Below are 25961 nucleotides of genomic sequence, written 5' to 3'. Positions count from 1 at the left end.
TTATGAGCAGAGAGCATGAGGGCGAGAGAGAGTGAGGTCTGCGGTCTTTACCCATTAGTTGATTTACTTGTTTTTGTGTAGGTAATACGTTGTCAAATATGTTTAAACTTAAATAGACTACCTATATAAGTAGTTATGTGTCTTTGTATTCATTTGTCCTTTTATTGACGTAATGCGCGTCATTGATAAAATGCGCAACCAGATGTTCGAATAGTTCGAATATTCGTGCTTTTTTTAGAGGGAATATTCGAACGTCAATTTTGAGCAATTTTGACAGCCCTAGTGTTTCTCAGATATACTGAAACACGTCCACACCGCAGACATGTTGCTTCAGACAAGCACGTTCAGGTCGCGGTTTCTGTTTGCGTCATCACAACATTTCGGCCATGTTGTTTCGGTGATAAAAGTCTTTCGGCCGAAAACCGAAAATGCCCTGCCGAATATTCGGTGCATCCCTAGTTATTTTGTAACTTATTGAGCAGTAAGCTAGCTGGAGCCATATACCTCCAGTCTTTGTGCTAAGCTAGGCTAACGGTGGGTGCGTCAGACAGAGTTATGGGATGCACGGAGATGAGACTGGTATGTATGGACTTATCTAACTCTGGGGGATACAGTGAATAAGCTAAAGTCCCAAAAAAGTGGAGTGTTCCTTTAAGCTTACAAAAGCTATTCAATTAAGAGCAGAGAGTAATGTCGTTGTCTTTTGTTGTTTGACATTAAATAGACAGCAGTAAAGGCTACTGCCCCTTTAAGACCTAATGCTCGGATATGCGTCGTCTTTCTCGACTGTATAAAGTTCCCTTAAGGCATATACAGACTGTCTGCTAGAATACTCATCAAGATGGACATGTTGACATACTTTTTGCGTGAGTTTGTCCGTTCAAGAGCAAGACTTGAAAGGGAACTCAATATTTGCACGCTGTGAGACGTGTGCGCGCTTTTGGATAAGTGCACAGAGACGAAGGGTGTGTCTCAATCAGTTCCCTGGTTCAGTAGTCAGGGCACTGATCGGGACATAAGTCAATGGGCTGACTCCCTGATCAGTGCCCTGACTACTAAACCAGGGAACTGATTGAGACCAAACGACAGAGCCAAATTTTCTCACAGTGCGCGCGACTTCTCATTTGCGTCTTCTGGCACTACACCCGGGTGATGACGGCGAAAATGACTGGTCATATTCGAACATACGGCATGCAATGAACAAAGTTTACAAAGAGAGAATTATTTGAAAAATTTGAACAAAAAAAAAATATTTTAAGGACTTTTACACGGCACCCCTGCTCTCGTCAGACGGCACCCCGGTTGGGAAACACTGGCATAAGCTACTGTCTGTGTACTGCCACCTGCTTGACTGGAGGTGTAGCAACCCAAATGCAAGCCACTTCACAGACACAGATCGTTGGCGTGTTCTGAGTAGGGATGAACCGATACCACTTATTTTTCAGACCAAGTACAAGTACTTACATTTGGGTACTTGCCGATACAGAGTACTGATACGAGTACTTAATGATGCCATTACAGTTCTTATAACAATGTTTTATTTTCATCAGATGTTTTTCACTTTCTGACTGTAACAAAGTAAATACACAAATTGATGCTGTTGCTGACATTTTAACATTCAACTTGTTGTTTTCCTAAACAAACATGGCATTGCTGCCCATTTCACATAAATGTAACCTGTAACATTCAGTGGATTCCAGTACCACACAAAAGTAGCAGAACAACTGAATTAAATTGTTATCATAGCCATACAGCCCTTTTCGGAAAAGTGAGAGGCAGGTTCTTTTTGATGAAAAGAAGCTTCTCTGCATTATAAGCTATGAGCCTGTTTCTGTTTTCATCTACAATGTGTGACACTGAGCTAACTTACGGCCATTTCACACCGCAAGCGTGAGCGGCGCGTATTTTTTTCGGTGCCCATGTTAATCAATGAATGCATTCACACCGGGAACAGGAGCAGCGCGTGAGCGTCAAGCAGGAGCATCGCGTGAGCAGCAGTGAAGCGGGGGTTTCGGCATCGAGCCTATTTTTGCTGCTCTGCTGACGCTCAATTAAAGTGAAAGCACACGTTTGATGACAAAATAAATATGATTTCACACAAAAAGTGCTCAATGCACACAAGAAGCATGTGTAGTGTGTTTTAACAAGAACTGGAGTATGTCAGAAAAGAAAATGAAGAATAAAATATATTTGTAGAACATTTACCCCTTTTAAATTGTTTTAATTATTCAGTTTGTGTGAAAGTATAGTGTGTGTACTGTATTAGAGCTGGGTGATATGGACAAAAAGTAATATCCCGATATATTTAGGCTGAATATCGATATACGATATATATCCCGATATTTTTTCCGCAAAGTGAGAGCAAATGTTCACAAGTAGTTTTATTGAACAGTTGCAAAATCAAATGAATAAATAGTAAACAGGTTTCTTCACCTGGTTCATAATTAAATGCTCAGCTGTTCAAATAACAATAAAATGTAAAAAAAAAAAAAAATACTGTATAACAATAGGACAGGAGTACCTTTTTTGAAATCAAAGCTCCATAAGGTGCACATTTAAATAAAAAAAATATCTTAAAAATAGCCTATAAAATAAAATAGGCCAATCTTTTTCCGAAATAAATATATTTATATGAGAAAAGTACAATATCAAAAATTATAAATGGCTTATTAAAATCCAATAACAGATTTTATTCTCCTTTCTAACAAATCCACAGATGCAAATAACGAACATTACAAAAGAATATGACAAACCCTAGTAACTTAAGGGCAGCATTTACATATAAAGAAAGAACAAAATAAAGTGCTCCGTTTAAGAATTTTTTTTTAAACATCAGCTTGAGATTACCTTTTCCTTTTTGTTAACTCAATTTCTTATCTGAACAGTCTCAACCAGTTGCACAAGAAACAGATTATCGACTCAATAAACATTTTCCCTCTCTTTTTTTACTTTGATAAACAGTAATGCTGTCTAATTTTCAGTGTACATTTGTGGCAGTGCTTCTCGTGCAAAGTAGTTGCGACTGGGAAGCTCATATCTCGGGTCCATAGTTTTCAGTAACTTTTGGAATCCGACTTGTTCCACAGTTGCAACGGGGACCATATCTTTAGCAATGTGATAGGACACTGCTTTAGTTATAGTACACCACTTGACACTTTTCTTTTCATAAGGCACATTGCGGGAAAATTAAGTTTGCAGTGAGCTTTTTTTCGGGGCTGGAGCTTTTTCGATGGCTTGCGGCTGTGGCTTCTGCAGCACGCAGTTTCAAAGACTCTTCGTACTGCAGTTTGTGCCACTGTTTTAGGTGGTGAAAAAGATTTGTAGTGCTTCCACCCCTGGCTGTAACTTGTTTATTGCATTCCCTACAAATAACATGATGTTGTTGCTCATCTGATACTTTGAATCCGAACCATCTCCAAATTTTATTCTTTTTTTTTTTGCTTTTTCTTTTACAAACCAATTCCTCCGCGTGCTTCGCAGACGTAGTTGCTTCCTCCATGTTTGTTGAAGAGTGGCTCTGTGCCTGCCCCCTCCCCCCCTCGAAGAGGAGGGGCGGTGGCGCGGGGAGCAGCACAAATTTGAACTATATCGATATATGCGATATGGTCTAATTCCATATCGCGTCTAAAAATATATTGATATATTTTTTTATATCGATATATCGCCCAGCCCTATACTGTGTGTATATATATATATATATATATATATATAACTTAAGATAGCCAGCAAAGATGATATATAAACATTAGTTTGGTTTATTATGTAGGCTACACAGACAGGTCTAGGCTCTAGCACTACCCAAATCAAGTCGGCGGAGTTTGCGGTCTTGTAAACGTATTGAAGTTAAGTATGAATTAAACCACATGATTGGAGCTGTTTTCTTGGGTGTGTTTATCGTTTACCATTTACATGCGAATGTTGTAGTAGGCTAGCCTACGCCTCCCCATGTTAACAAAGTTTCAAGACTATCAAGTTTTATAAATGACCAACTTCTACTCTAACCTCTAGCACTAATATATATATATATATATATATAATTAGCAATAATAATAAGTATTATTAGTCATAATATATAAGTACAAAATGATATATATACAGTGAGGGAAATAAGTATTTGAACACCCTGCTATTTTGCAAGTTCTCCCACTTAGAAATCATGGAGGGATCTGAAATTGTCATCGAAGGTGCATGTCCACTGTGAGAGACGTAATCTAAAAAAAAAAAATCCAGAAATCACAATGTATGATTTTTTTAACTATTTATTTGTATGATACAGCTGCAAATAAGTATTTGAACACCTCTCTATCAGCTAGAATTCTGACCCTCAAAGACCTGTTAGTCTGCCTTTAAAATGTCCACCTCCACTCCATTTATTATCCTAAATTAGATGCACCTGTTTGAGGTCATTAGCTGCATAAAGACACCTGTCCACCCCACACAATCAGTAAGAATCCAACTACTAACATGGCCAAGACCAAAGAGCTGTCCAAAGACAATAGAGACAAAATTGTACACCTCCACAAGGCTGGAAAGGGCTACGGGGAAATTGCCAAGCAACTTGGTGAAAAAAGGTCCACTGTTGGAGCAATCATTCGAAAATGGAAGAAGCTAAACATGACTGTCAATCCCCCTCAGACTGGGGCTCCATGCAAGATCTCACCTCGTGAGAGGAGCCCAGAACTACACGGGAGGAGCTGGTCAATGACCTGAAAAGAGCTGGGACCACCGTTTCCAAGGTTACTGTTGGTAATACACGAAGACATCATGGTTTGAAATCATGCATGGCACGGAAGGTTCCCCTGCTTAAACCAGCACATGTCCTGGCCCGTCTTAAGTTTGCCAATGACCATTTGGATGAACCAGAGGAGTCATGGGAGAAAGTCATGTGGTCTGATGAGATCAAAATATAACTTTTTGGTCATAATTCCACTAAACGTGTTTGGAGGAAGAAGAATGATGAGTACCTTCCCAAGAACACCATCCCTACTGTGAAGCATGGGGGTGGTAGCATCATGCTTTGGGGGTGTTTTTCTGCACATGGGACAGGGTGACTGCACCGTATTAAGAAGAGGATGACCGGGGCCATGTATTGCGAGATTTTGGGTAATAACCTCCTTCCCTCAGTCAGAGCATTGAAAATGGGTCGAGGCTGGGTCTTCCAACATGACGATGACCCGAAGCACACAGCCAGAATAACCAAGGAGTGGCTCTGTAAGAAACATATCAAGGTTCTGGCGTGGCCTAGCCAGTCTCCAGACCAAAACCCAATAGAGAATCTTTGGAGGGAGCTCAAACTCCGTGTTTCTCAGCGACAGGCCAGAAACCTGACTGATCTAGAGAAGATCTGTGTGGAGGAGTGGGCCAAAATCCCTCCTGTAGTGTGTGCAAACCTGGTGAAAAACTACAGGGAACATTTGACCTCTGTAATTGCAAACAAAGACTACTGTACCAAATATTAACATTGATTTTCTCAGGTGTTCAAATACTTATTTGCAGCTGTATCATACAAATAAATAGTTAAAAATCATACTTTGTGATTTCTGGAATTTTTTTTTTAGATTATGTCTCTCACAGTGGACATGCACCTACAATGACAATTTCAGATCCCCTCCATGATTTCTAAGTGGGAGAACTTGCAAAATAGCAGGGTGTTCAAATACTTATTTTTCTCACTGTATATACACTCCCCTAAAGGATTATTAGGAACACCTGTTCAATTTCTTATTAATGCAATTATCTAATCAACCAATCACATGGCAGTTGATTCAATGTATTTAGGGGTGTGGTCCTGGTAGTGCTGGGCGGTATACCGGTTCATACCGAATACCGGTTTTTATTTTTTTATGATATGAATTTTGATGATACCGCAATACCGGTATATGCAACATTCGGAACGCGGCGCAGCGCGTCATTGTTTGAGAGGGGACCCATTTCATTGATGCACTGTAGTAGGAGCAGTCAGAGCACAGAGATCGCATTACAGCACAGCCTATGGCTGTATCCTACTCTCATTCACTATTCCCTACGTTATCACTTTATTTGAAGGAGTGAATGAAAAATGGCGTGAAGTCGGACAACAGTTGTGTGTACATCGGGTGTACACTGGTTATTGCGGTGCAATGGGATAGAATGAGTGCACTCAATAACGTCCACTAAGGTTTTGGACATCACTACAAAGCGCTGTGCCCTCCAAATAATGCTATATTTGAGGCTATGGGAGCGATGTCGGATTCAGCCCTTGATTATAGTTGAAAATTCAAACTACACGCGGCGCGCGAGAGAGAGCGGTTTCTGCACGGAGCGCTACGATGAGTTTAACAACGCTCACCACATGGATCATATAGCACTGGTATAGACCGGAGCGAGCGCGTTTACATTTTTTATGGACTTATTTCATAAACTCTAGTGCTCTAGACATGAACCAGAAGCGTGTATGCGCGCATATTTCATCACGTCTTATTAAAATGAAATGTATGCACTGATTACACTAGGTGCGTTTACATGGAGCACTGTAATCGGTTTAAAAGTCCAATCCGAATAAAAATACTCCATATAAACACCTCAATCGGAATAAAAATGGCCAAACCGAATGAAATTGTAATCGGTTTGAGAGGGGTGGGATAAACCTTTTCATGAACCGATCAAACGAAAAATTCCACCATGTAAACGATCTGATCCGATTACTTTGAGTGCACGTCTTTCTGTGACGTGATATACAGCGCGCGCCTCCTCAACTGAAGAGCGCGCGCCGCGCTCACACCAGTCTAATGTTGACAAGAAAGGAAAGTAAATTTTTCTGAGGTATTAAACTTTTTATTTCGTAACATGTTATGAACATGATGTTGGAATAATGACACAGACATAGCCTGGCTACAGCATCTCATCTTGGCAGCGTTTGTCTGAGGCTTCAACTGCGCCTGACAGAATACATTTTTTTTCTGAGGTGATTCTTACACTTTACGACAAATAATAAATAGCTTTTATAAAACTCTACAAGTCCTGGTGGCCGTTGAGAGCTGCCATTTCAACGGGGAACATTCAAGCTGCTCTCTGTTTCTCGTTAGTTAAGTTAGCTATAAAAAAAAATTGAATCAACAACTGCTTCAAATTGGTTAAGTAACATTACCCACAGTCTACTTTAATTACTTTTGTTAATATTTATACCTTTGTGATTATGGTATCTTTCCTTAATCATCTGAAATATATATGTTTAGTACTACTAGTAATGATGCTGAGCACGTCTTTAATGCTTCATTCATGTTTCACCGTATATCCTATGTTTTTATTAATAATTTGAGTGCATTTTATTGTTAATTTTGTGTTTTTCAAAATAAATGAATTGAATTAATTTTTGATTCCGCATTCATCATTCACAGCTGTTGAAATAGCCATTGTATAGGACATAAATTAGGTTAAACTACTGCATGTCCGCCTACAGAAAAATAAATAAATATAAAAATTACCAACACAGAACTATTGATCCACGATACGTAACGAATCTGAGGCGGCAGACAAACTGTGTGCGCATGTCACAAAATGATTCCTACTGAAAGTCAGCACATGTAAACACCAGATCGGTTTAGATAACGTCTCATGTAAACAGTCCACCGAATCTTTCAATCAGAATGATTTTAATCGGAATGACAAAAAAGTGTGCATGTAAACGTGGCTACTGATAACCTATGTCTGAACACGAACGCGCTGACACGATGGATTATTCAAAAGACAATGTTGTAAGTTAATAAATAAACTGACAATTCAAAGAAGAATGGGCCAAAAAGTAACTGCGTTATTCTTTCTGTGTTAAACTGATGTGTGTCATTCGTTCAGAGAGTCCTCTTAAATGTATTGCAAATATCCACGTTTCTCCTCGTTTTGTCAGTTTGTTGTTATATAGGGTTAGATTTTTAAAATGCTTAAGGTGCCCTCAACTCAACTTTTAATATTCAGGTGTCTGTAAGTATAATTCTGAGCGTGTTGCATGTCTGTGTTTTATTGGTTGTTGTCTCTCCACAGCATCATTTTGTAAACCTGTAAACCTGTATTAACTCTAGTGTGGAATTTTTCTACAATATTCACTCATCATGACAGTAAAACAGGGTATTCTAGTCAATCCCCTGCAGTATTTCCTCTCTTAATCAGTAGAAAATGTGATTAACACCCTGTCATGCATAGGGGAAAAAATACCGTCATATACCTTGAAACCGATATAATTTAGAAAAATACTGTGATATAAATTTTTGTTCATACCGCCCAGCACTAGGTCCTGGTCAAGACAATCTCCTGAACTCCAAACTGAATGTCAGAATGGGAAAGAAAGGTGATTTAAGCAATTTTGAGCGTGGCATGGTTGTTGGTGCCAGACGGGCCGGTCTGAGTATTTCACAATCTGCTCAGTTAATGGGATTTTCACGCACAACCATTTCTAGGGTTTACAAAGAATGGTGTGAAAAGGGAAAAACATCCAGTATGCGGCAGTCCTGTGGGCGAAAATGCCTTGTTGATGCTAGAGGTCAGGGGAGAATGGGCCGACTGATTCAAGCTGATAGAAGAGCAACTTTGACTGAAATAACCACTCGTTACAACCGAGGTATGCAGCAAAGCATTTGTGAAGCCACAACACGCACAACCTTGAGGCGGATGGGCTACAACAGCAGAAGACCCCACCGGGTACCACTCATCTCCACTACAAATAGGAAAAAGAGGCTACAATTTGCACAAGCTCACCAAAATTGGACAGTTGAAGACTGGAAAAATGTTGCCTGGTCTGATGAGTCTTGATTTCTGTTGAAACATTCAGATGGTAGAGTCAGAATTTGGCGTAAACAGAATGAGAACATGGATCCATCATGCCTTGTTACCACCGTGCTGGCTGGTGGTGGTGGTGTAATGGTGTGGGGGATGTTTTCTTGGCACACTTTAGGCCCCTTAGTGCCAATTGGGCATCGTTTAAATGCCACGGCCTACCTGAGCATTGTTTCTGACCATGTCCATCCCTTTATGACCACCATGTACCCATCCTTTGATGGCTACTTCCAGCAGGATAATGCACCATGTCACAAAGCTCGAATCATTTCAAATTGGTTTCTTAAACATGACAATGAGTTCACTGTACTAAAATGGCCCCCACAGTCACCAGATCTCAACCCAATAGAGCATCTTTGGGATGTGGTGGAACGGGAGCTTCGTGCCCTGGATGTGCATCCAACAAATCTCCATCAACTGCAAGATGCTATCCTATCAATATGGGCCAACATTTCTAAAGAATGCTTTCAGCACCTTGTTGAATCAATGCCACGTAGAATTAAGGCAGTTCTGAAGGCGAAAGGGGGTCAAACACAGTATTTTTAGTAAAACAAATAATAATCGCTTCTTTTGCAAATTGCAATTTTAATCAGAATTAATCGCAATTAGCAAAATATTCTCAAATCGCAAATATTTTCCCCAAATCGTGCAGCCCTACTGACAATATAATGTTTCATTTAACAATTGGGACTTTTATTTAATTTTATTTCTCAACCATTCTCTCAAGAAGAGGATACAGTCTGTCCATTCTCTCCCTGCTCTTTCTTTCTTTTTTATCTAGCTTTTTTCTGCATTTTCTTTAAATACAATATTATTAAAACTAATTTAATGATACAAACTAATATTAAAACAATTGCAATTATGGGAACAATGGCAATATTATCTCCCTTTTTGGCAAAATATCATTCAGAGTAAAAAAAACATGGTCATTCAGCATAACACATTTTTATGTCAAAATGTAACAATATAATTTTATTCTAACCTGTAATTATAAATATATATAAAAGTATATGTGATCATGCTAAATTATTATATTTTAAATTATTTCCACTTCCTTAAAAAAACGTATTGCTGACAAATGGGTAAAACTTAATGGCTTGAAGGATATTAGCAAAGTTAATTAACATTTGAGAACTGCACTGTAATCCTTAAATAGTTTAACATGTCATCAAATGATTCCTGTTTTATATGTGCCTAACAAGATTTTCTGACATAAATCTTGATGAAATAAAAGATTGTACTGCATGTTAGCTTGCAGGACTCCTGAAAATTTTCACATTTTGCCACCTTTTTTCCTGCAAGTAGTAGTAGTAGTAGTAGTGCCATCCCAAAGTCATGCCATTGGTTGAGCCAGTGTTGCAGTGTTTTGAGCCACAGTGTTTACACTTCTCAGAGAAATCATCCTACAAATGATTTATTGTAGTTGCCCTTGCATATTAAGTTGGGAAAGGAGAATTGTTTTTTTTTAACCTCATAATATTACACCCTTCACCAAGTGTGCAGAAGGAAAGAGTCTACCAATTATAAATACAGACCTGCAAACTCATTCAACAGTGGTTGAAGCAAATTCTACAAATTCTGTCATTATTTACTCACCCTCATGTTTATCCAAACTGGTGTTTACTTTATTATTATTGTATTATTATTATTAAAGCTACACTGTGTGATATTTTCCCCCATCTAGTGGTGAAAAGGTATATGACCATCCAGTGAATATTAGTTTCTGTTCCTCTCAATTCCGATTTCGTTTTAACTCCTACGGTGGCCGATTTAGTCCAAGATTAACATGGCTTCCAGTTCGACCTCGTCCACATTCGACACAGTGCCATCGAGTGTTAAAACGCGAAAGGCGAAGCTTGAATTTACGGGTATGTCCCTCTTTGGCTAATGTACTTTCAAGATGGAGGGGCAACATGGAGACCCGCATTCGAACCCCTCACCCTTATGTATTTTCAATGTCATATTATGAACTTACGAGAATACTTTATTACTTGAAAGAAGTAAATATTCATTAATGAGCACATATATTTTTGAAAGAACTAAGTGTTTTTAGCTAAGAATAAGCTAAATAAGTTACACAGTGTAGCTTTAAGGAACAGACTGAAATTTAGGTTGTTAGTCAATACAATCTTACCAGTTAAAAACAAAATTATTTTTGGTTGCACTAAAATCTTATCTTATCGCAATATAATTGAAAAATCATGCTGCAGATGAGCTGAACTACTGGTGAACTACTTGCAAGACAAAAGTCATATCAACGTGAAATGGCATTCTCAATGCAATTAACTTCCATGATGTGGTGTATATTTAGCTGGAAATGCTATAAGACTTGACCACCAGGATTTGATTGGATTCATTTCCATGTGTAGAAAATGTCATCTTTTGATCCAGCTGTTCTTTCAGACCCTGTAATTGACCAGTGGAAAGTCTAGAGTGGTTCGGAATTATAATTTTTTTTGTCTCAGCTGCCCCACTTCCAGCCTCTGCTGATGTCATCACTTATCACCACGGTCCACGTGCACTGCTCTGCCCTTGCATAGGGAGCGTATGCCTGTTCTTTGAGAGAGACCATCAGCTAATCCATAGAGACACTTAACAATTGGCCACTTTGTTGCCTTAAAGGAGCTGTATGTAGGACTGTGGCCAAAACTGGTACTGCAATCACTTTCAAATTACTGTTGAGCGGTGTATCCCCTCTCCCCCTCCCCCTGACTCGAGGTTACCAGATAGGCTGCAGGATCCAGCAGGAACGTAGGCTGCTACAAGGAGCTTTCAATGGCAAGTGACAAGGTTTTTTTTCTTTCTGTAAATTATGTTTATGCTTCAAGAGTGATGTTTTGTGAAGTAATTATGAATCGCAAAAATTTACTAATGGCGATTAGTAGGCTTGCTACGATAGTCGGTGTTGCCGGTGTTACCGGTGTTCAGACTCAACACCGCTTACATCACTTGCCCACCGTGGCACCGCCCCACCGTCGTTTTTTTGTTTTTTATCCTAATTAAATAATTTAGTTCAGTTAGAGAACAGACAATACAAATTAAAACTGAACGTGTCTGCTTAATAAAGCATGACCCGATCGTGAGTCTCGGAAGGAGTCATTCATCAGATTTAAGAGTGAGGAGCTGAGATGATCGCGGAAGATTTGGTTTCAAAGCGAAACGTAAAAGCGCCTATTTAAGGGAGTTTGTCATTTGTTTTGTTTTTGTGTTTTTCATATAAAATAATAGGCTAATGAACCCACAATTCAAGCAACCCGCCACCGAATTGGCGCTAATTCAAAACCGAAAGTAAAATGTGCACGGCCGCACAGAGCGCGCATTGTTTACTTTCGAGTCCGACACTCTGGGATGACGTAATTTGTCACACGTCGATTAACCGGTGGGAAAATTTCCTCATCGTCACATCCCTAGCGATTAGCCAAATATAATCGTAAATATGAACGCTCGTATGTGACAGTACATACCCACGTAAAAAAAAAAAACTATAGTAAAATTACAGCAAAGCTAAATAACATTTGCAATGGTCATACAGGTCAACTTGCAGCATGTTCTGTCCACTATATATGCAAAGAACGAATGAGGAATAATTTTTACAGAGGTAACGTTAGGCTACTGTCTCAAATACGTTTTCACATTGCCATAATAGGCGTGCTAATGTTGTTTTCCTCAGCGTCCCAGCATAATGACAGAGAAACGGGCTCTGATAATGCATTACTAATGTTAGCAATGACGACTCGCCGTTTTTATTTACCAAACAATTCCTTAACGTTACCTTTTCAATTCAATGACCCACCTCCTCCATCTGCGCTAACCTAACGTTACTTTGCACGAACATGCATAACTTTGTTCGACTGTCATGAATATTTGAAATGTTCATTTACATTAAAGGTGAACTATGTAGGATTTTTGCAGTAAAATATCCAGAAACCACTAGGCCAGTGTTATATATTTTGTTCAGTTGAGTACTTAGAATATCCCAAATGTTTCCAACTATTTGTAAATCGTGAGAAATTGCTATTTTAACCAAGGAGCCGGGACGTGTGAGCTATGCGTGTGAGGGAGTCGATTGCGTCATATCTGCGTCACCCTCGGTTTCCGGTTTTATTCAGTGAAACACTTTACTCTCACTGCAGTGTGAACAAGTGTCATAGCAGCCGCAGAGAGAACGTCATAACTTCCTTTTCAACACACTCAGATATATCTAATACGATAAACAGAGTTGCGTTACCTCACTCATGACTGGAAAAGAGGAAGTTGCGCCGGCAACCGTGTCATAATAAAAGTCCCGCCGGCAACTATGCCATAATAACAGTCCCGCTCTTCAATCGCTCCTGCGGCCTTGCTCAGCTCCACAACACTCGGCCCTGCTCTGCTTCACTACAGTAATGTTAATAATCGCATCCATGAACATGATTTCTGCCCGAGTCCTATCCTGATTGTTTTCCACCGGCTGTGAGCTGAAGACCACATGTCCCAAGATTCTGCGCTCAAACGTGGCGTCATCAAACTACGCCTTTGTTTTGAACAGGCGACCTCTAGTGGACGGAAAAGTTACATCGTGTAGCTTTAAGTACAAGTTAGCCAAACATAGATGAACCTTACCTGTCCAGGAGAAAATTAGCAACGTTGGCATCAGTCTTCAAATTATTCTCAGTTTTCAGCCGTCTCCGTCTTTCAAAGGCATCTCTTATACAAATCCTTGTTTTATTTTGGACACGGTCACAACGTTTTTCTGATTCATAACGAGGTCGTTTAGGTTTCATAAAGTTAGACATTGTTTATCCAAAAAGTTTGCAGCTGCAGCTGTGGTAACTAGAGCAGAGCTGGCAACCCGAATGCAGAAACACTACGGACTTCGTGATTGGTAGATAGGTGGAGGGTGGCGCTTCAGGCCAAAACACATGTCAACATCAACATCAGTTGAGGGCTGCAACTTCACTTTTAAAATGACAATATCTTGGCCGGACAACCGTTGTCAGTGATAAGTATTTGAAATTAACATGATTTCTTAATGTCTAGTGACATATCATGGCCATTTTATGATTAATTGAAATACATTTCTTACATACAGTTCCTTTAAGCTAGAAACATACTTTACAGAAGTATGCAAATGCAGACGTGAAATGTTTGGCCAGGGCATATTAAGTGTGCCGTCCCATTGACCGTATTTAACATTTCTTCTTGCATTGTCAGATGTTGTTTTTCAAGCAGTTCGATATAGACATGAAGGTGTATTTAGCTTTAACTACCTTACCTTTCTCAGCAAGATTGCTGAGTGAGCAAGAGTGTATTGTGAGTTTTAATGCCATGGTGTGTCTGCAAACAAGTTGTGTAATAATTCATGACATCATTTTCTGAAGAAGTTCAGTAGCTCTGTGTAAAAATACCATGCGGCCAGCCGGCCACATATGTTCCTATTCTGGGAAATTTCCTGTGAAATTTACACCAGCAATGCATGTTCAAATGAAGTGATCAAATTAACTTCTTGATCAAAATACATTTTATGTAAACAGTCAGTTTAAAGTAGTGATTCACGATCATGATTTTACATGGCCGATTCCGATACCGATTTTTTTCAAGAAAACTGTCCGATTCCGATACCGATTTCCGATTTTTTTTTTTACACAATAAAGTAATGAAAGTGTACATGAACAAGATGTTTGTTTGGTATTTAACAGGCTAAATTGGCTTTTGGCTAATGAAAACAAGTCCGCAATCTGAAATTAACAGGAAATTTAATTGGAAATGAAAAGGCTGAAAGGTGAAATTAAAGGCAACAACTGCATATTCTGCAATCCAAACAAAGATGTTCCTTAAATCAGCATTTGTTTTTAAATTCAGTGTAAAGAAAAAAAGTCTTTACCATTGAAATTCAATAAAACCAAAGTATATTATTGTTCCAAAATGTTAAATCAAATAATGTTTAGTGCAACGAAAAAAACTAAGATGCTACAGCAGGTGCTTTTTAAATCAAATTAAGTCAATGTAATTTTAAGGTAAAATAAAAGGTAACACTTCAGAATAATGGTCTTTAGTTAACATTAGTTAATGTATTAACTAACATGAACTAACTATGAGCAGTACATTTGTTACTGTATTTGTTCATCTTTGTTAACGTTAGTTAATATAAATCCAGCTGTTCATGGTTTGTTCATGTTAGTTCACAGTGCATTAACTAATGTTAACAAGATTTTAATAATGCAGTTATCTCTCATTAGTAAATGTTGAAATTAACATTAACAAAGATTAATACACGCTTTATAAGTGCAGTTCATTATTAGTTAATATTAACTAATGTAGTTAACTAATGTTAACTAATGACCATTATTCTAAAGTGTTACCAAATATAAATGATCATCCTATAGGCTACAGAACTGATAGTATTTCATTTCTAAAGTGCAGCATGTTCTTCTTTAGGCTACAAAAAGAAGTATTTCGGCTTTGTCACAAGTTAGTCTGTTTCGTTCTCATCCGATCCAATACGTGAGGATCTGAGCTGAACAAACGCTCACGATCTACACTTGTGCAGGGCGCTGAGAGGTAAGCTTGCGCAGGAAAGCGGCTCTTCATTCCCTTCAGCGGATCTTGTCTCTTCCCTCAGTTCTCCAGTTTCCGTTTGTAACACACAAGTGACATGTTCGCGAATGATTGCAATATAGGCGTATGTGCATGCGGGCGCACTTCCGGATAAATCGGCAGAAAAATACAAAGAAAACCGGCCGGTTCCGTTTTTTTGCCGGTCAACCGGTGCATCCCTAGTTTAAAGTAAACTAGTGGGGAATTTTTTTTGTAATGTAACAAGCTACTGGATCTGTGTATTAGGCCTTGCAGTTTACAAACAGACCTGCTTATTTATATTGTGTTATTAATAGGGCTGGGCAAATTAACGCGTTAACGCGGGCGATTAATTTTTTCATCTTAACGCATTAAAAATATTTAACGCAAATAACGCAGCGTCCGTTTTTATATCCATTTTTGCTTAGCGTTACATGATTGTTTTAAGTTCACTTAAATTAAAAGTTGTTTTTTAAAGCCTAATAAATGTTGAAATTGGGAGCTTTCAGTTATACTGTAATGTAATGTCATTAATGTTTCATAGAGACTTTAGTATCAGTGATACTGGCCTTCATTCATAAAAAGATGGCAATACAACACATATTTAAAATATGCTGTCTTTAAATTGTTTATACATTAATTTGGAGAATAACTGAAATTATTACAATATCAAAATATTAAAATATTAAAAACTTGCGATTAATCGCGATTAATTACAGAAAATTTTTTGATTAATTAGTAAAAAAAAATTAATCGATGCCCAGCACTAGTTATTAATTAAACAACGTTAACAAGAAATAAGAAAACATTACTTTTCTAGAAAAATACTTTAATGCTTTCCTTTTAATTATTTAATTTGTTAATGTGTACATAATGATATTTAACTGCATGGAACAACTAAAGTTGTTACCCTCAATAAGTTTGACTTTGTAATTTGTTCAGAATTAATTTTTTAAATATCTACTTGAGGTTTGTCGGGTGTAAAATTTGTTTGTTGAACAAATTTTAAAACTTGAAACTCTTTATGTGCTGCATGGTTACATACACACATCCACACATTTGATGGCCAAATATGATAGCCGTTTAGGGTGTTCCTTGTGTCTGGATTAAATTAGACGGTCTGGAGGCGAAATATATAGCGCATGTCTTGGTGGGGAGCTTAGCCTACTAAACTCAAAATATTAAAAAGGAGATAGATTTGCCACTCTGTCTTTAGTGATATGGTGTGTAGGGCTGTCACGATTATGAAATTTGGCTGACGATTAATTGTCCAATAAATAATTGCGATTATGACGATTAATTGTCTGTTTTAGGGCTTTGGCGATTAATTGCCTGTTTTAGGGCTTTGTCGATTAATTGTCATACAAATTGTTGTGATTATTTAATTGAATCCCTTGTAAGTTGTCACTTGCAATAACACATTAATACACTTAAAGCCTTTAAATATTAAAGTAATTTAATCAATGAAAAATATGTATTTTTCAGAAATGTGTACATTTAAAGAAACAATGTAAATGTATATGAAAGTATAAATAATAGAAACAATCACCATAAATTTACCATAACACATAAAGGACTGTCAATATCTCATACCAAACTAAAGTAAAATATAAATATATTTTACAACTTTGAAAATTCTGTAAATAACAGAAACAATGAATCACAAATATAAACTATGACCATAACAGAACAGGCCATAAAAATCAAATTATGAAATAAAAACAATCATGCTCCTTAATGGCTTGGTAGATTACGGGAAAGAAACACTAGCATGTTGACTTTTTCTGGCTTAAGACAGCATCTAACTGGGGTGACAATGTTGCCAGCTGTACTGAACATTCTTTCAGAAGCAGTACTTGTTGCACATATGCACATGTAGGCTACTTTCTCGCCAACTTGGAAATTAAAGGAAACCTATGTATGACACCCCAATTCGCTATGCCATTTTGGAGTGCTATCAAGACGCATAATCGCTTTTTAACGTGTTTATCAACGCCGTTTCATTCTATCCCCCTACACTGCCCCTACCCATCACACACACACACACACACACACACACACACACACACACACACACACACTTAAACCTAAGCCCCTAAACCTACCCATCACAAGAAACATTCTGCACTTTTACATTTTCAAAAAAAAAAACATAATTTAGTATGTTTATAAATCCATTTACATTCACGCGGAATCACACGGCGTAGACATACACGCGGAGATGATGGTTCGTTTCGGCGTACACATACAAGCGGAATCACACTGCGTAGACATACACGTGGAGATTATGGTTTGTTTCGGCGTACACATACACGCGGAATCACACTGCGTAGACATACACGTGGAGATTATGGTTTGTTTCGGCGTACACATACACGCGGAATCACACAGCGTAGACATACACGCGGATAGCTCAAAATGCGTACAGATAACACGCCATTTGGCTTTAGAAAGTTAAGCAAAGCCATGATGTCATGTTGATTGGCGTTGTCGTTTTCGGCTTTGAAACTAAATCCATCTTTGTTGAATAACTGGGCTGCTCTAACTCAGGATGGAGAAATCAACAGGGCAATATAATTTGAACGTAATGCTCAGCGTAATGAATTCAGAGGGAGACCGGTAGAAGTAGAGTGCTGCAGGTACGTCGTTCATGAACGAATGATTCTTAATATGACTCGGGACTACCGAGTTGTCTCAGAGAGTGATCCGTTCATTTTGTTGGCCGCGCGTGTGCGCAAAATCCCATAGGTTCTGTACATGAAACAGAAAATGTTAGTTCATCCCTCGAGTTCGGGTTGAGTCTTTCGTTCTTCCTGTCAGTCCTATGCTGTCAGAACCGGAAAGAGAAATTATTAGTTCATCTTTCGAGGTTCGCATTCCGCGGGGTCCGAGTCTTTCGTTCTTCCTGTTATGCTGAAATGACTCAAATTTTTTTTTTTTTCATTTTGCTGAACGAGATTCAAAGATCCGAGTCTGTAAAATGATCCGAACTTCCCGCTACTAACTACAGGGCCCCCTTGTGTCTTCTAATAGTGGGCAATAATAACGATCACCTGTAATGACCGCGATTAGACCAATTAATCGCGATCAAACGATTATTTTTATAATCGTGACAGGTCTAATGGTGTGTCATTATAACAGACTTTGTGTGTTTGTGGCTGATTGCGATTGCTGTCTGGGGAGCAGACTTTCTAGAGGAATTAAATTAGCTGGAACAGTTTGATCCTCACAGTCCTCATGGCCAAAACTGAATCACACAAACACAGCCACATTTGGTCTCTTATCAAACACCCTTTTTACCTAAACCATTGACTTGTTTGGGTTTGGGTACAAAACATAAACATGTAATGATCTTATAGGATTGCCAAAATCGCACAGTCTGTATCAGGCATTAGGAAGGTAGTTGTGAGCATGCAGAACTCAAGAAGCATACACATTTTGAGTGAATTCTGACTAACTTAGGCACGTCTGATTGACCATTGGATTAAAGCAATCAACAGACATGTCTGTGAAGGCAACAGCACTTTAAAAAAAAAATCATGTTGTAAATAAAAAACTTTGACAAATATACATTTGGAGCATTTAAAAATTGCTGCCTATCAGAGGCTACCGAATTGATCTAGTACTCTATAATATTGGTACTGGAGGTAAGCTGGTATCTTTTGACAAGACTACTTGTAGCGTTTATTTATAATTTTTTACATGTGAGTCTTTTGCTCACTTTTGTCCTCTCTTCTGCCAAAAAGGTGGCAAAATGTCCAATCTGTTACAAATTTCTTAGATTCATTACAAAAAAATGGGGGCATAAGTATTGATATACACAGAAAATGCACCTTAAACTAGTCTGAGGTTGTCAGCTGCTTTTACACTGGTCAGATTGTTCTAGTTCGATAGTTTTAGAAGAGTTTTGGTAACTGGTCAAGCTCTGAGATTCTGTCAAGTTTTGTGGACATAACCAAAACACAGAATAGCCAGGGAGTTTTCAAAAAGGTCTTTATTAACAAGCACACTTGTGTTGCATTATTTTCGCTCTCTCGTTAGTGCTGGTTTGTCTACTCTCTTATGAATCGATAATGCATTCACCAAAAAAAAAGATGGCTGCATATATTTGCTAGCTGGTAAGTAAAGACCAGTAATAATTTCCTTTTCTCAAACTGTTTAGGCACATACACTCTTCTGCATTATATCAGTTGCTAACACAACATAACGTGGAATACATAAACCAATTTGAGAGTTCCTTGATGTTCTGTTTGTTCTGATGTTCATTATAGTTAAAAGGCAAGATATCTGTTTGAAATAGTTCTAAGTAAATATTACGATCAACACTGCACAAACATAAGTTAACTACACTAACTAATAGAATTGATTATTCGAAACAAAGGCCAATTTAAAATTGACATTTTTCATTTATGGTTTCTGCTTTCATCAGATTTTGAAAAATGTCTGTTTCAACCAAGAATTTCAGTTCAAGAATTTTGGTGCATTACAGGAATTAATGAAATCCTCTATTCCTGTTGAGCTCTGCTACGTCAAGTATTTACATTGTACAGACTCAAACAAAAGACATCTGTATGTCTCTGGAGGTTTTTGGTGCATAATTCATGTTGTGAATTGTCTTGCTGTGTTTTAGATCATTCATACATGTGCATATGTGTTGTTTGCAGGCAACAGTGCAGCTTTGTGCCTTCAGCAGTGAATATCCCGCCATGCCACTATCAGTCAGTAAATAACATTCATTTGAATCTGAGATTTTTTTTTTTTTGCTCTCTCTCCTGTTGCCTATGGTCTGAGCTGCCCTCTCTCTGACATATAAAGAGTGTGTGTGTGACGTGTGTGTGTTTGTTTATATTACATTGTGGGGACCAAATGTCCCCACAAGGATAGTAAAACCTGAGATCACCTACATTGTGGGGACCAGCCAGCGGTCCCCATAATGTAAATAGATTCATAAACATACTAAATTATGTTTTTTGAAAATGTAAAAATGCAGAATGTCTCCTGTGATGGGTAGGTTTAGGGGTAGGGGCAGTGTAGGGGGATAGAATGTACAGTATGTATGGTATAAAAACAATAACGCCTATGGCGAGTCCCCAGAAGGATAGCGCACCAGACGTGTGGGTGGGTGGGTGGACTGGTAATCCCTACGTTATGGGGACAAAATGTCCCCACAAAGATGGCAATATCCGAAATCCTCGTCCTTGTGGGGACATTTGCTGGTCCCCATGAGGAAAACATCTTATAAATCAGACTCAGTGATGTTTTTTGAAAATGTAAAAATGCAGAATGTCTCCTGTGATGGGTAGGTTTAGGGGAAGGGGCAGTGTAGGGGGATAGAATATACAGTTTATACAGTATAAAAACCATTACACCTATGGAAAGTCCCCATAAAACATGAAAACCCCACGTGTGTGTGTGTGTGTGTGTGAATGTTGACACCCTCAGGACTGCATCTTCACGAGAACCCCACATGTTGATAGAGATGGGGAGAGAAGAACAAATTGAGGATTGAAAAAGAGAGTAGTGTATGCTTGGGAGCTCACTAGACCTAGAATGAGGAAGACTGAACATGTAGAGTGAATAAATGACATACATCCTGACACATACTAGTGTAATTGTGATTTTGAATTTTAATCTCTCTCTATCCTATCTATCTGTCTGTCTGTCTGTCTGTCTGTCCGTCCGTTCGTTCAGACACTGATTTAAGAAGGATGTGTAGGTGGGTTTTAAAGGGTTTCCAATTTTATTTACCATGTACTAAAATAATTAAAAATAATTCAGGTCAGGTTTTGAGTCATGTATTTGAGTCTAGTTTCTGTTATCCCAATACCAACTTATTTCTATTTGCATTACTTGTAGTTTTCGTATTAGTCCAATGCACATACTCACAAACAGTCCTTGTGTAACCGGCAGAAAATGAAAGGTTTTCTTTTCTGTGAGCCATACAGAGCGATCGCTTCCTTTAGTTTACATCTAAGCTGTTCTAAAAATACAACTCAACCCTCAATTATAGATTTCCCTCTGCCTTCTCTACACATACAATGTCTGGGTGAAGATCTCTGAACCTCAAGGTTGTTTTTGGTATCTGTTTTGTGACAAAATGGATATTAAGACGGCACACCAACATATTTTCTTTAACTTTTTTAAAAAAGAATGTGATGTGTGAACACGAGGGACATGCTGTCTGGTTACAATGAGGCTGGGTCTGAATTCATTCGGAGCCTAGCAGCCTTCTTCAGTGTACCTTATTTTTTTATTTATACACAACAGGGAGTATTATCAGGTGTTCATAATCAAACAATCCACAGATTGTTCAACCCCATCTTAAAACAAATAATAATTGGAACAGTAACACAGAGGCCCATTGCAGGAATTTAGTTGAACAAACTCTGAGTTTCAGAGTAGGTTTAGAGTTGAAAAAAACACACAAACCAACCTGGTTTAGATCAGGTTCAGCAGGCTCACAACACCTGGTATAAACATTCTCTGTCAACTCAGAGTTTGATCCAGAGTTTGTGATAAACAACCAATCACACAGAACATGATTGATTGATGTCAGTTTGATTGAGAAAGCAGCACAATTCACTTCTCTGCTGAAGATTAAGAGATCGTTATAAAAAAAATATAATGAATTTAAATGCATTTTTCAAGGCTGAAAGAAACACTGCTGCTGCCGCGAGAGTTTTAAAAGGCAGCTGGAAAAAAAATATATATATTTATTTAGTTTAATATTAATTGCAAATTAATATAATAATTTAATAATATAATAATAATAATAAATTAAATTAAATTAAATAAATTATACACAATTATAATTCATATATTATGTAATAAATAATTTGCTGCAAAATATGTGCAATTTTGTCTCTAAAGCCACTCCCCCTGTATCTCTTGCTCCAAATTACAGCAATTTAGTGAAAAAAATGTATGGCATCAGATACATGTCACTTTACTCACAGCTGATTGGTACCATTTTGGTTTGCGATCTCTAACCCAGAATAAAACCTGCTCTAGGTTTAACAGGTTAGTCATGTTGCTTAAGTTACCACGGCAATGAGAACCGCTAAAAACCAATCCACCTTCTCAATTTTCAACTTCAAAATCATCCGATATCGTTGTTTTACCTTTTTTTGCTAAAGGGCATTTGTATTAGTCTTCGCACGAGCGCTTGTAAACATGGGGGCGGTACTTCTGCCTACGTCTGGCAGGACTTTTCCTACGAGAGAGAGCATGTTAGAGGCTATACCCATAGGTGCACCCTTGGGTTGATGATAAGTTAATTTGAAAATTGTAAACATTTTATATATCGTGCAGCCCTACAGATTTTCAAAAGTCTAGATATAGTTGACTAGGACTGTGTTTATTTGCGATGTGTTTGACTCTGTCTGGTGAGGACCATCGTGATGTAATCTGTCACTAAAAATAGCAGCTGAATACTATTGAGTACGGGGATGTAGAAAGGTTGTTTGTGATTAAACTGCCCCAAAGTGATTGAAATGTGTCTCTTATTATTTTTTGGCAGTTCTTCACAAAAGTTCCATAATCCAGATCAAAGCGGTCCATAAAGCTGTTTATCACATTATACATGTAATATTAATCTGTTTTTCTCTTTCTTTTTCTCTCAGGATTCTCTTTTGAACGCAAAGAAATGTGGAGGAAATAAGGATTGTGCTGTGCTCTAAATACAGGTGTGTAAAACACTGTGTATTTTTAGGTGTGAAAGGCTTTAGGCAGGCGCACATGAATCTACACCCACAGAACTCACTTAAGATCTACACAAAATTTCAAAACCCAACATTTATAACTAGAGGGAGAACTTTAATTTTACCCATAATCAAACTGTTGTGCATTTTTGTGGGGCTCCAAAGAATAGGACTCAACGAAACAATACTACTGTGTGTTTAAATGGAAATAATGGTAATCACGAAAAGAAAGTTTATTTTATTTAATTTTTATTTTTTTGTTGCTTACTCAACTTTTTACTTAACAGCCATTTTTACTCACATGAGAAATGTATAGTGTCCTAAACCGTTAACAACTGTAACCAACTAACCAAGGCTATTCGTAACCATTTGTTTTGGCGAATTGATGGTTAAAATCATACAATCTTATTTGTATGTTTCCGTACAATTTGCAGTTTAGGCATTGGTTTGGGGTGGAGCTTCATGCTTAATTTTTTCCTAAAAATTTTATTTCAATATGAATCACATCATATGAATTGATATGAAATTGTAAAATAGTTGTATTCTCACGAGATCAGGTTGGCATAAACATGTTAAAATGTATTTTTTGACCACTTATATCTTCTAAAACAACTAGTAATATAAGAATAATTAGTACTTGTGGTTGTTGTCATTAGAATATTCATAATGTGTATTACTGTTTATTGTAGTCCAACAATTTATTATTATAAGTTAACATAAATTCTGCATATTGATTATCACACACTTACACTAAAATAAATGGCCCACAAATTGGTTCTATATTCCCATTCCATGCTTGTTCATGTATTAAATATTTTGGCTAAATGGTTATGTGTAGTACTTAGCTCTGTTTACACAGTTCACCATGTTTCAATCTGTTCCACATAGTTCCACATAATTCCACAGATTTCCCCAAAATCAGCAAAGAAAATGGGCAAAAATTTGTTTGTAGGGCAGTAAAGGTCTATTGTATGTCGTCATTAAGATCATTAAGCATCATTTAGTAAACATGTGTGATATAATGTTGGATAGAGTTCAGTGTAGGGTGTGTCTTCTCTGTGGAAAGAAAACATGAATGTGTGTATGTGAAGTCATATGAACTGTGCTGAAAACTGTTTAAAAGGGGTGTGTGTGCATTTGACTGTGAGAGAGTATATGTGTTTTTGTGAGGTAATTTGGGCTAGCTAAGACATACTGAAGTGATTAGACGTGTGTGTGTGTGTGTGTGTGTGTGTGTGTGTGTGTGTGTGTGTGTGTGTGTGTGTGTGTGTGTTTGTGTGTGTGTGTGTGTGTGTGTGTGTGTGTGTCTGTGTCTGTGTCTGTGTGTGTCTGTGTCTGTGTCTGTGTCTGTGTCTGTGTCTGTGTGTGTGTGTGTGTCTGTGTCTGTGTCTGTGTCTGTGTCTGTGTCTGTGTCTGTGTCTGTGTCTGTGTCTGTGTCTGTGTCTGTGTCTGTGTCTGTGTCTGTGTGTGTGTGTGTGTGTGTGTGTGTGTGTGTGTGTGTGTGTGTGTGTGTGTGTGTGTGTGTGTGTGTGTGTGTGTGTGTGTGTGTGTGTGTGTGTGTGTGTGTGTGTGTGTGTGTGTGTTTGACCTTTCAGTGAGTCACGTGTTCCATACGTTATAATAGTGGAGCTGCTTACTACTGTCCTATGCCCCTTGGGTCTCTCTCTTTTGGTCTTGTTTTTCTTTTTTTCTTGTCTAAGAAGAGAAACACACTGGTCAGCGTTTTAAACCCAGGGCCTGCTGGGTAGTGTCTGTGGGTAGCTGCACATCAAAGATATTTGGAGTGGGCATCTCAGCAGGCCTGACACTCCTACTGAATAATAAAGAGAACCCAGGGCCTACTTGCATTAAACCAGACCTCTGGCTCCAATAAGCACATTCTGAATGAGTATTATCAGTATAAGTTTCAGTAAGAGCTTTATTGCCAAGTGTGCTTGCACACACAAGGAATTTTTCTTGGTGCTGAAGCTTCCAGTGCACATATACAATACAAACACAACAAGAACATAGTAATACAAATTCTATATGGGGGGTGGTATTTAACTGTTCAAGGGGGAAATGGCCTGTGGGAAAAAACTGTTCCTGTGCCTAGATGTTCTAGTGGCCAGTGATCGGAGTCGCCGTCCTGATGGTAACAGTTCAAACAGGCGGTGCCCAGGGTGAGCGGAGTCTGTGATGATTTATGCTCTAGAGCTAGATGAAGATTGAAACAGCATCATGTAGGAATGAGAACCGTAAGGAATTCAACAGTTCTGGTTCTGTGCTGGTTCAGTGTAATTTCTGTGCCAAAATTGTCAATGAAGACAAAGCTCTGATGAAATGAAATGGAGCAGAAGGAACAGGCGCTGACTCAAAAGGCAACTTTTAACCCTTAAGCTGGGGCCACACTAAAATAGTTTTGAACCTTGACCTTTTCTTCAGCAGAGCGATGACATCTCAGATCATTACCAAGTATTGTGCATACTTAATTTAGCAAAGGCTGCAAAGCCACCCCCTCGTTTCAAATATGGCAGGACTATCACCGCTGCCACTAGAGATTGCTTTGTAAATAATCTTCCTCATCAGTTTCATCTCCTCAGCATCCCAGATAGCTTAGAAGAACTCAATGTTGCAGCAGAAACTGTTGACTCTCTTTTCGAGCACTTTAGACACAGTTGCTCCTCTGCGCTTAAAGAAGATTAAAGAAAATAGTCCAACGCCGTGGTACAACGAGCACACCCGGGCCCTTAAAACAGCAGCCATTTCGTGGAAAGAGAGCATGATCGGATACAGAAAGGCGGTAAAAACTGCTAGATCTGCTTATTTCTCGACTCTCTCTTAGAAGAAAACAAACACAACCCTAGGTATTTATTTAATACAGTGGCTAAATTAACAGGAAATAAAGCTTCAACTTCTGATGTT

The 25961-nt window shown here is 38.2% G+C and overlaps 1 protein-coding gene across 5 annotated transcripts in view; it reads left to right on the top strand.

Annotated features, from left to right (window-relative positions):
- The window catches only part of fynb (FYN proto-oncogene, Src family tyrosine kinase b), a 116877-nt gene that overhangs the window by 6472 nt on the left and 84444 nt on the right, over positions 1-25961 (top strand). For 3 of the 5 annotated variants that reach the window (XM_079831500.1, XM_079831498.1, XM_079831503.1), the window contains exon 2: positions 22983-23045. The exons of the other annotated variants lie outside the window; for them this stretch is intronic. The gene's annotated coding sequence lies outside the window, so the exon portion shown is untranslated. The remainder of the gene's footprint in view (positions 1-22982; positions 23046-25961) is intronic. 5 annotated transcript variants of the gene reach the window in all.

This window comes from Gobio gobio (assembly GCF_949357685.1).
Source record: "Gobio gobio genome assembly, chromosome: 12".
NCBI lineage: Eukaryota > Metazoa > Chordata > Actinopteri > Cypriniformes > Gobionidae > Gobio > Gobio gobio.
The sequence above is the reverse complement of the archived record's forward strand: the minus strand, read 5'-3'. Positions and strand labels throughout refer to the sequence as shown.